At 35.5% G+C, this 8,155-nt stretch overlaps 1 long non-coding RNA gene across 1 annotated transcript; it reads right to left on the reverse strand.

Moving 5' to 3' along the window:
- Positions 1 to 2,864: 2,864 nt before the first annotated feature.
- On the reverse strand, positions 2,865 to 3,404 carry LOC118486371. The gene is made up of 3 exons (XR_004878676.1): positions 3,252 to 3,404; positions 3,125 to 3,186; positions 2,865 to 3,034 (listed from the first exon to the last, which is right to left on the reverse strand). It is a non-coding gene; the product is annotated as an uncharacterized LOC118486371 (long non-coding RNA).
- Positions 3,405 to 8,155: the final 4,751 nt, after the last annotated feature.

The raw sequence follows: 8,155 nt of genomic DNA on the forward strand, positions 1-8,155 counted from the left end.
ATTCTCTTGTAACCCTTTCTCTGTTTTCTCTCGTTCGTGACCAAGCCCCCACACACTTCCGACTTGGTCATCAAATTCAACAATAAAAAACATCAGTCCCCATAAACCAATTTAACCCATTTCAAATCACCCAACTTCCTAAACTTCACCAATTTTAACCCAATAAATCCCAACAGTTAGTTTTAATAACAATAATTAAATTAAACACACAGGTAAATAAAAGCTAGAATGGATGGTCTCAGAAATACCTGTCGGATCCTATCCCGTAGTCGCCGTCAATGTCCAGATCCACTGTTGTACACAACTCCTTGTCATGCTTCCTGCTTCAAAAGGATTAAACAACTTTTGTTCATACTATTGGGTCACTTAACCTGTGAAGAACAACCTCTATCAATTACAAACGGAAAAAATAAATATATTACATATAGGATCCTACTAATTGAAAAAAGCTAAACAAAGTGTTCTGTTTACACAGCTTCCTAAAATGTTTATATACAGTCTCAAGCTAAAGCTTTCGTTAAGCCACCTTCTATGTAACGCAATGGAAAACCATATGAACTACAACTCCTCCCTATGCCATACACCACACCCTCCTATTCACGTACCTCACCATGGTCATGATCTCTAATATCCACTGGATGACGCATTACTTCCTTCCACCAGTCTCTGTCCAATCAAGCCATCGATTAGGACAGATAGTATTAAAGCATATTCATCGAGCTTTTGAATACTGAGAATGAAATGGTAGTTGTGATTTAAATTCGTGTTACTAAAGAAATGTAATGGAAATAAAAATAGAATGATGGTTCAGCCACATAGATTTATGTGCTTGTGAAACTACTTAATCGTATTACTTTCATTAACAACGCACCTCGATATAATGCAGCATGATCTCAGTGATTGGCTTGAACCAAGAACGTGCAATTTTGATAATAGGAACCTGTTGATAAAAACACGAAAGCATATTCAAGTTTGTAACTGATTTTGTGATAGTAAGGTTACCTTTACAGTGCGATCAGTGTGTGCCTCGTATACTTTGACTTTGTCCATTATATTGTAATTGTATACCCGGATAAACATATCATCCGCCCCAGCAACAACCCACTGCTTTCATGCTAGGATCTGACTATGAAGACGATGAGCAAGCATCAAAGACAAAATTCCGTGTTCCCATCAAGCAAAAACCATGCATTATATATTAATAACATATAAGAAAAAATAATCTCTGATAACAGACCTGGTAACTTGGTAACCTCAAACGATTTTACCATAACCTGTAGCAAATAATTAAAAGGCATATGGTCAGTCACTGAATGGTCGAGTTTTCCGAGCTTCTTAGATGGCGCGTCACAAAACCACGACGTGTTCAGATCCATTCATATTCAACCAGATCTGACTGAGGAGCTGCTCAAATCTGACCAATGGACCGAGTGACTTTTCCATACACAATTTTTTTTTCTTTTCAACATTTTTTCCCAGTCAACCAGACCCTATTTCAGTGACCAAAAGGACCAAAGTCTAAACCACCATCACTAACTCAAATTGTAACCTCAAAGCCAACAATGAAGTGAACAGATTCAAGAAGGCTCAGAGAATGCAAAAGGACCAAGCCACCATGGCTGCAATAGGGGTTGCAGGTGCTAACCTGCCATTCTCCATAGCTGCCACACCATGGTGACGTATTGACTTTATTTTGTTAACTCATCACAGCCTCCGACCACAAAATACAAACACTGTTCATTCGTTTGAACTTTAATAAATATATTAAAGAAGACAATATAGGTATGCCCCAAAACGAATGATTTAGGGCTTATCATCAAAAACCCTAAAGGCCCTTTGTCAACACCATTGTCGGACCATACTTCAGATTTAGCGTTAAGCATCGCAAACCTGAAAGGTGCTCCAAATCGTCATCATCAGAGCATTTTCCACAGCAAAAGCCAACAATTTAACATTTACAATTGCACACCCCGAAGGCCCTCCATCGACCATTCAGCTTAGCATACTCATCAAATCCCATGGCTTTGACTATCTAACATACTCATCAACAAAACCTCTTCATAATAAAAACCATAAAAAAATTGAATCAGTAGATTTAGGGTATACCACAAGTGAACGAAATCCTTGCCAAGCATGTTGACTTTTCCATACACAATTTTTTTTCTTTTCAACATTTTTTCCCAGTCAACCAGACCCTATTTCAGTGACCAAAAGGACCAAAGTCTAAACCACCATCACTAACTCAAATTGTAACCTCAAAGCCAACAATGAAAGTGAACAGATTCAAGAAGGCTCAGAGAATGCAAAAGGACCAAGCCACCATGGCTGCAATAGGGGTTGCAGGTGCTAACCTACCATCCTCCATAGCTGCCACACCATGGTGACGTATTGACTTTATTTTGTTAACTCATCACAGCCTCCGACCACAAAATACAAACACTGTTCATTCGTTTGAACTTTAATAAATATATTAAAGAAGACAATATAGGTATGCCCCAAAACGAATGATTTAGGGCTTATCATCAAAAACCCTAAAGGCCCTTTGTCAACACCATTGTCGGACCATACTTCAGATTTAGCGTTAAGCATCGCAAACCTGAAAGGCGCTCCAAATCGTCATCATCAGAGCATTTTCCACAGCAAAAGCCAACAATTTAACATTTACAATTGCACACCCCGAAGGCCCTCCATCGACCATTCAGCTTAGCATACTCATCAAATCCCATGGCGTTGATTATCTAACATACTCATCAACAAAACCTCTTCACATTAAAAACCATAAAAAAAATTGAATCAGTAGATTTAGGGTATACCACAAGTGAACGAAATCCTTGCCAAGCATGTTAGGGTTCGCTCAAAAAAGAAACATTCAATTGAAATTCAGATGAATCAAAACACCTACGACTTACCATTTGTTGACTGATGGAAAGATGATAAAACATGGATGGATGGCTCCAACCACCACTTGTTTCCATTGTCTCTATCTCTCAAGCTTCAAACTTTTCTGAAGATTTTAGGGTTTCTCAATGGACGGCTGAAAGGAAGGAGAGTAACCAACATCACAAGTTTCTAGGATTGTAAGAATAAAAGCATGAATAATCGATGTAAAAAACTATAAACATACCTGGATTCAATTCCACTGGTTACAATTTAGGGCTTCCAATAATCACTTTGATGAGAATCACCCTGTTAGAGATTGAGTGTTTCAAATAAAACCGCAGATGTATGAAATCGCCAGAGAATCAAGTCACCTATATGATAATTAGGGTTTGTAAAATTGAATGTGGGTGAAAGATGATAGCTAGAGCAAAATGTGTGATGTTTGTAAAGAGAAATCAATTTGCCTGGAGAATGATTTCAATTGATTGAGAGAATTGATTACTTTCCAAATTGAAGAAAGCGTAGGTAGGAAGAAGGAAATACAATTGCCGCCCAAAATTCTCAATTATCTGGCCAAAGAGAGCTGCCACATCATGGTCAAATAATCAACCTTTATTTTGCTTTAGTATAATAGATAGATATAATCAACAACTAGTCAATTATAAACCATAACAAACAAACGTCGAAGAAGAATTTTGAAACTACTTAACTACCTTAGTTTCGTTGCGAAAAAAATTGGTTTCTAATATTTTTCTTCGTCACAATTGATCCTATATCCAATTCCTTATTTAAATTGATTCTTGTGTTTCTGAATCATCGACAGTGGTTGACCAAGTGCACATGTGGTTGATGTTGATTCAAGGTCATTACCAACGGAGTTTCCATTTGAAACACATCACTAATTTTGCTTTTTTTTTTTAACGCCAGAGGGTATGGTGATGCTCCTCCAAGGAAGGATGATCCGTCACGTAGGCGTCACGTCATAGTCTTCCCAAGGATGGTCCATCCCACTAAACTAGAGGGTATGAGAGGATGGTCCTAGATAATCCCACCCCACAAAACTATGTACAAGTATTAAAGCCTAATGTACAAATCCCATTCACAAACATACAAACAAAAGGGGGCCCACCATTTGGATCGTCCTGGACGTCGGTATGTCAACGGTGAAGACGGGGACGGGATGAAGACGGAGGGGGGCGGCATGGAGGTTGGATCGGCGACGGTAAGGGACGGTCCAAAACCGATCCCCATACCGTATAGCCTAACAGCAAAAAACTTCATTCATCTTCAAAAATCTAATATTAAAGTTTCTAAAAATAAAATCTACAGTTTATCTAACGTTGTCATTTGGTGACTCATCCAGTAATATACTATACATGATGTCAAAATTGAGATCTTATAATGAAGTATCAAACTAACAGGCCGGCCGTGAGAATTTAAGTGGCTCGGACGAGCCCAAAAAAGACCCTAAAGCCTAATGAATTATACGAACCATTTTTTTAAACGGCCATTAATGTTATAACAATAAACACATTAAAAACATTTTATTCAACTATTTTATTGGAATTTTCATACTATAAATTTGCAACATTTGTATAGGGGAATTTTCCAAAAAGAAATATTGATTTTTCCTTTTTAACCCAAAACTATTAGTTTTTTTTTTATTTTTAACCAAAAAGTTCTCATCTTTCGCAATTTAACCTCACAACTTTTTTACTTTCAGCTTTGGTCCCTTATAGTTTTCATTTTACACAAATTTTTTGTTTTACGTTCCATTTTAAATTCTGCGAGTTAACATGACATAACGTGTGTGCGGTTCAACATTTTTACGTTGTCTATTTTTTCCAGTTTGACAGGTTCGTTGCAATGCGCGGGTCCTAGGTCAACTTAGTTATTCTTTTCTATGTTTTACGTTTCGGTCTAAGTTATTCGCATTAACACGCCGCAAATTCAGCGTTGATGGCCCCGCCGCAACGCGGAGGTGCTTAATACTAGTTAATTTTTTAAACAGAACATTTCTTTTATATATATGAAAAATATAATAATAAATATTTGTATATAATTAAATAATATATAGTAATGTAGTTTGTAAACAAAAAAACGGATTATTTTATTATAAACTAATAAAGAAAACAAAACATATCTTACAATTTATGAATTGCTATTGACCATTTGACTATTGGGTAATTCGTTTATTACAGCTTGACTTCTCACTCCACTAATGTTTTATCATATCACCGCTTTTCTTTTATTTTTATTTTTTTTAAATGACACCCAACTTTTACGATTTTATCTTCTTCCTTATCTTCACTACAGAAGAGCCAGAACCACCAAAACTCACCAATTAGAACACTGTTCGACATTATACATCCCCTTCTCCTTTCTTCATTTTACTATTCAAACAAACATAGTTCTCATATTTTCTGGTATATATGAAATATATATATAGAAAAAGTGTATTGTACAAAATGGTTTAACGTACGCTACGTACGCCATGTGAAATCGCATGTTATAAAATAGCACGAATGAAATCGCATGTGATAATTTTGATGAAATCGTATGTTGGTTTTTTGTAACAATTTCGCATGTGTAATTTTGATGAAATCGCATGTTAGTTTTTTGTAACAATTTCGCATGTGATAATTTTGATGAAATCGCATGTTAAAAAACCAACATGCGAAATTGTTACAAAAAAAACAACATGCGATTTCAATGTGGGATGAAGATCTGACGGCTGATCAAACGAACTCTGATTGGACTCATTCCAGTAGCGTTGAAACCGTCTCGTCGAACCCTAACTAAGATCTCTTAACCCTAAACCCTAAATCCTAACTCCTAAACTCTAAACTCTAAAGCTAAAAAATAAGGCTAAAACCTAAGCTAAACCGTAAAATCTTAACTATAAACCCTAAAAGCGAAACCCTAAAGGCTAAACCTAAAGCTAAACCCTATAGCTAAACCCTAAAGCTAAACCCTAAACGCTAAAGCTAAACTCTAAACCCTAAAGCTAAACCCTAAAGCTAAAACCTAAAAGCTAAACCCTAATATATTTAGGGTTTAGGGGTTATGATTTAGGGTTTAGGGGTTATGATTTAAGGTTTAGGGGTTATGATTTAGGGTTAAGAGATCTTAGTTAGGGTTCGACGAGACGGTTCCAACGCCGCTGGAATGAGTCAAATCGGAGTTTGTTTGAGTCGGTTCCCCACTGTTCCCCACTTTTTTAGTGTTCCCCAATGAACCTCGCACTATATATATATATATATATGTGTGTGTGTATATATATATATATAGAGAGAGAGAAACGGGTTCAGGAGAAAACGCTCAAAAGTGTGAGAACGGTGAGAACGCTTCCTGACCAACACGTGTCACGCCGCTTAGAAAAGGGCGGAGGGGTTTTTTTGTTTTCCATCTTCTGCTTTTACTGTTCCGCTTTTTCCCAATGTTGTTTTAATTTTTGGTTTTTGAGATTTTTGGCGTTAACCAAATTCAATAATTAATGGCGTTTTAATGGTTCCATTGTATCAACATTTTGGCGTTTATGGCATTTATGGCGTTATTCACATCGTATGCCAATGGAACCCGGGGGCAGGAAATCTATTTGAATGGCGTTTTCCAAGGCGTTTAAACAAGTTGGCCTATTGATCTGTTATTTTTTATAAACATTTTGGCGTTTGTGGTATCTTGGCGTTTTACTATTGTTAAATTATATTTCAACCACAGGAAAAAAAATACAAGGGAAGCAAATAAATTAAAAATCCTAATCGGATCTCTTTTACCAATCTTCAGTGTCATCAGTCTCTCTCTTCTTTAATAGTATAAGAACTGTCATCAAATATATGGCGTTTTATGTAAAACTTAACAAACCCATGGGTTTGATTTTTTTTGCCTGCTCGTCTGTTGAACTGTGTTTTTGTGTGGATGTTTCGAGACATAGATCTATGGCGTGTGAGTGGGTTTTTCGCTTTTTCTTTATCTAGATCTTCATCTTTATAGTGAACCCACTCTTCAGTGTCATTGACCTCTTCTCCTCATCTAAACCTTCTTCAAGAACAAAAAATACAAAATGCCATATGACTGGCATCGGTATTTTTTTCCTGAAATTTTGTCCATCTCATGCAGCAAAATTTTTCTTAGGTACTTCCCTCTAATAACAATTCATTCAGTTTATTTGTTGGCGTTTTACAGTAGGTGGTATTTAGTAGTATTTGGCGTTTGTTTTTTTTTTTTTGATCAAATGGAAGTTGCTGAGATGTATCATTTTATAGGATGTCTTTTTGGCGCCTAAATTAGGCGGTGCATTATTATAATAAAGTATTTTGTCTTTTCAGTTACTGTTTTGTAATTAATGTTTTTGATAAGCTTTTATCTCTGAAGTCTGTAACACGTCCCATCTTTCAAGTTTGGCGTTTTAGATTCTTCAGTATTTAATGATTTTGTATTTACTGTTTCTAGTTAGATTTTCAAGTTTGCTTTTTTTTTTCTTATTTTTATTTTTTTTATTTGGGTTTTTTATTATAATTTTTCAAAGTAATTTTATTATAGTTTGGCAGTTTTTTGTTTGCGTTTAACTGGATGATATCGTTTTAAACAAGCATTTTGGTTGTTTTGGCGTTTTTATTACATATGGCTTTTATTATATAACAATTAACTGAAAAGGAAAATAAAAAAAAAGAATACATAAACAATTGATCTTCCAAATCTTCTCTGTCTCCAGTCTCTTTCTTTCTCTTTTTTGAATCATGATAACTGGCAGGTTCGACTTTCGTATGATGTATTTTGTTTTTTTGTTTTTCAAGTAGTTTTTTGTGTTGCTGTTTGGAAGCACACGGTCTGACATCAGCATCTTTTTCTTGAATATTTGTCCATCTCATGCAGGAAAATGTTATTGAGTTTATATCCTTCAGCCAACAATCTTGAATTTTTACAATCAACGATGTTTGATTTTTTAACTTTTTTGACGTTTTACCGATAAAAAGAACGCCACGAAATAAGATCACCTTAAACCTCAAATTTTGATCATGCTAAAATCAATAATGTTTTGCTGTATGAGATGGACAACATTGTTAATCCTCGGTTACGAAAGATAACTGATAATGTTGTCCACCCCATACAGCTAAACTTTATTGACAACAAACCTCAATAATGTTTTTGTATATTTTGGCGTTATAAATTTGATGGAAGTTTAGGATAAGTCAATGAGATTTTACTAAATGAAATGGACTATATCCTCACTTTAGAATTTTGTCTATTTCATTGAGCGAAATCTTACTGAGAA

This window comes from Helianthus annuus, chromosome 14, assembly GCF_002127325.2.
Source record: "Helianthus annuus cultivar XRQ/B chromosome 14, HanXRQr2.0-SUNRISE, whole genome shotgun sequence".
NCBI lineage: Eukaryota > Viridiplantae > Streptophyta > Magnoliopsida > Asterales > Asteraceae > Helianthus > Helianthus annuus.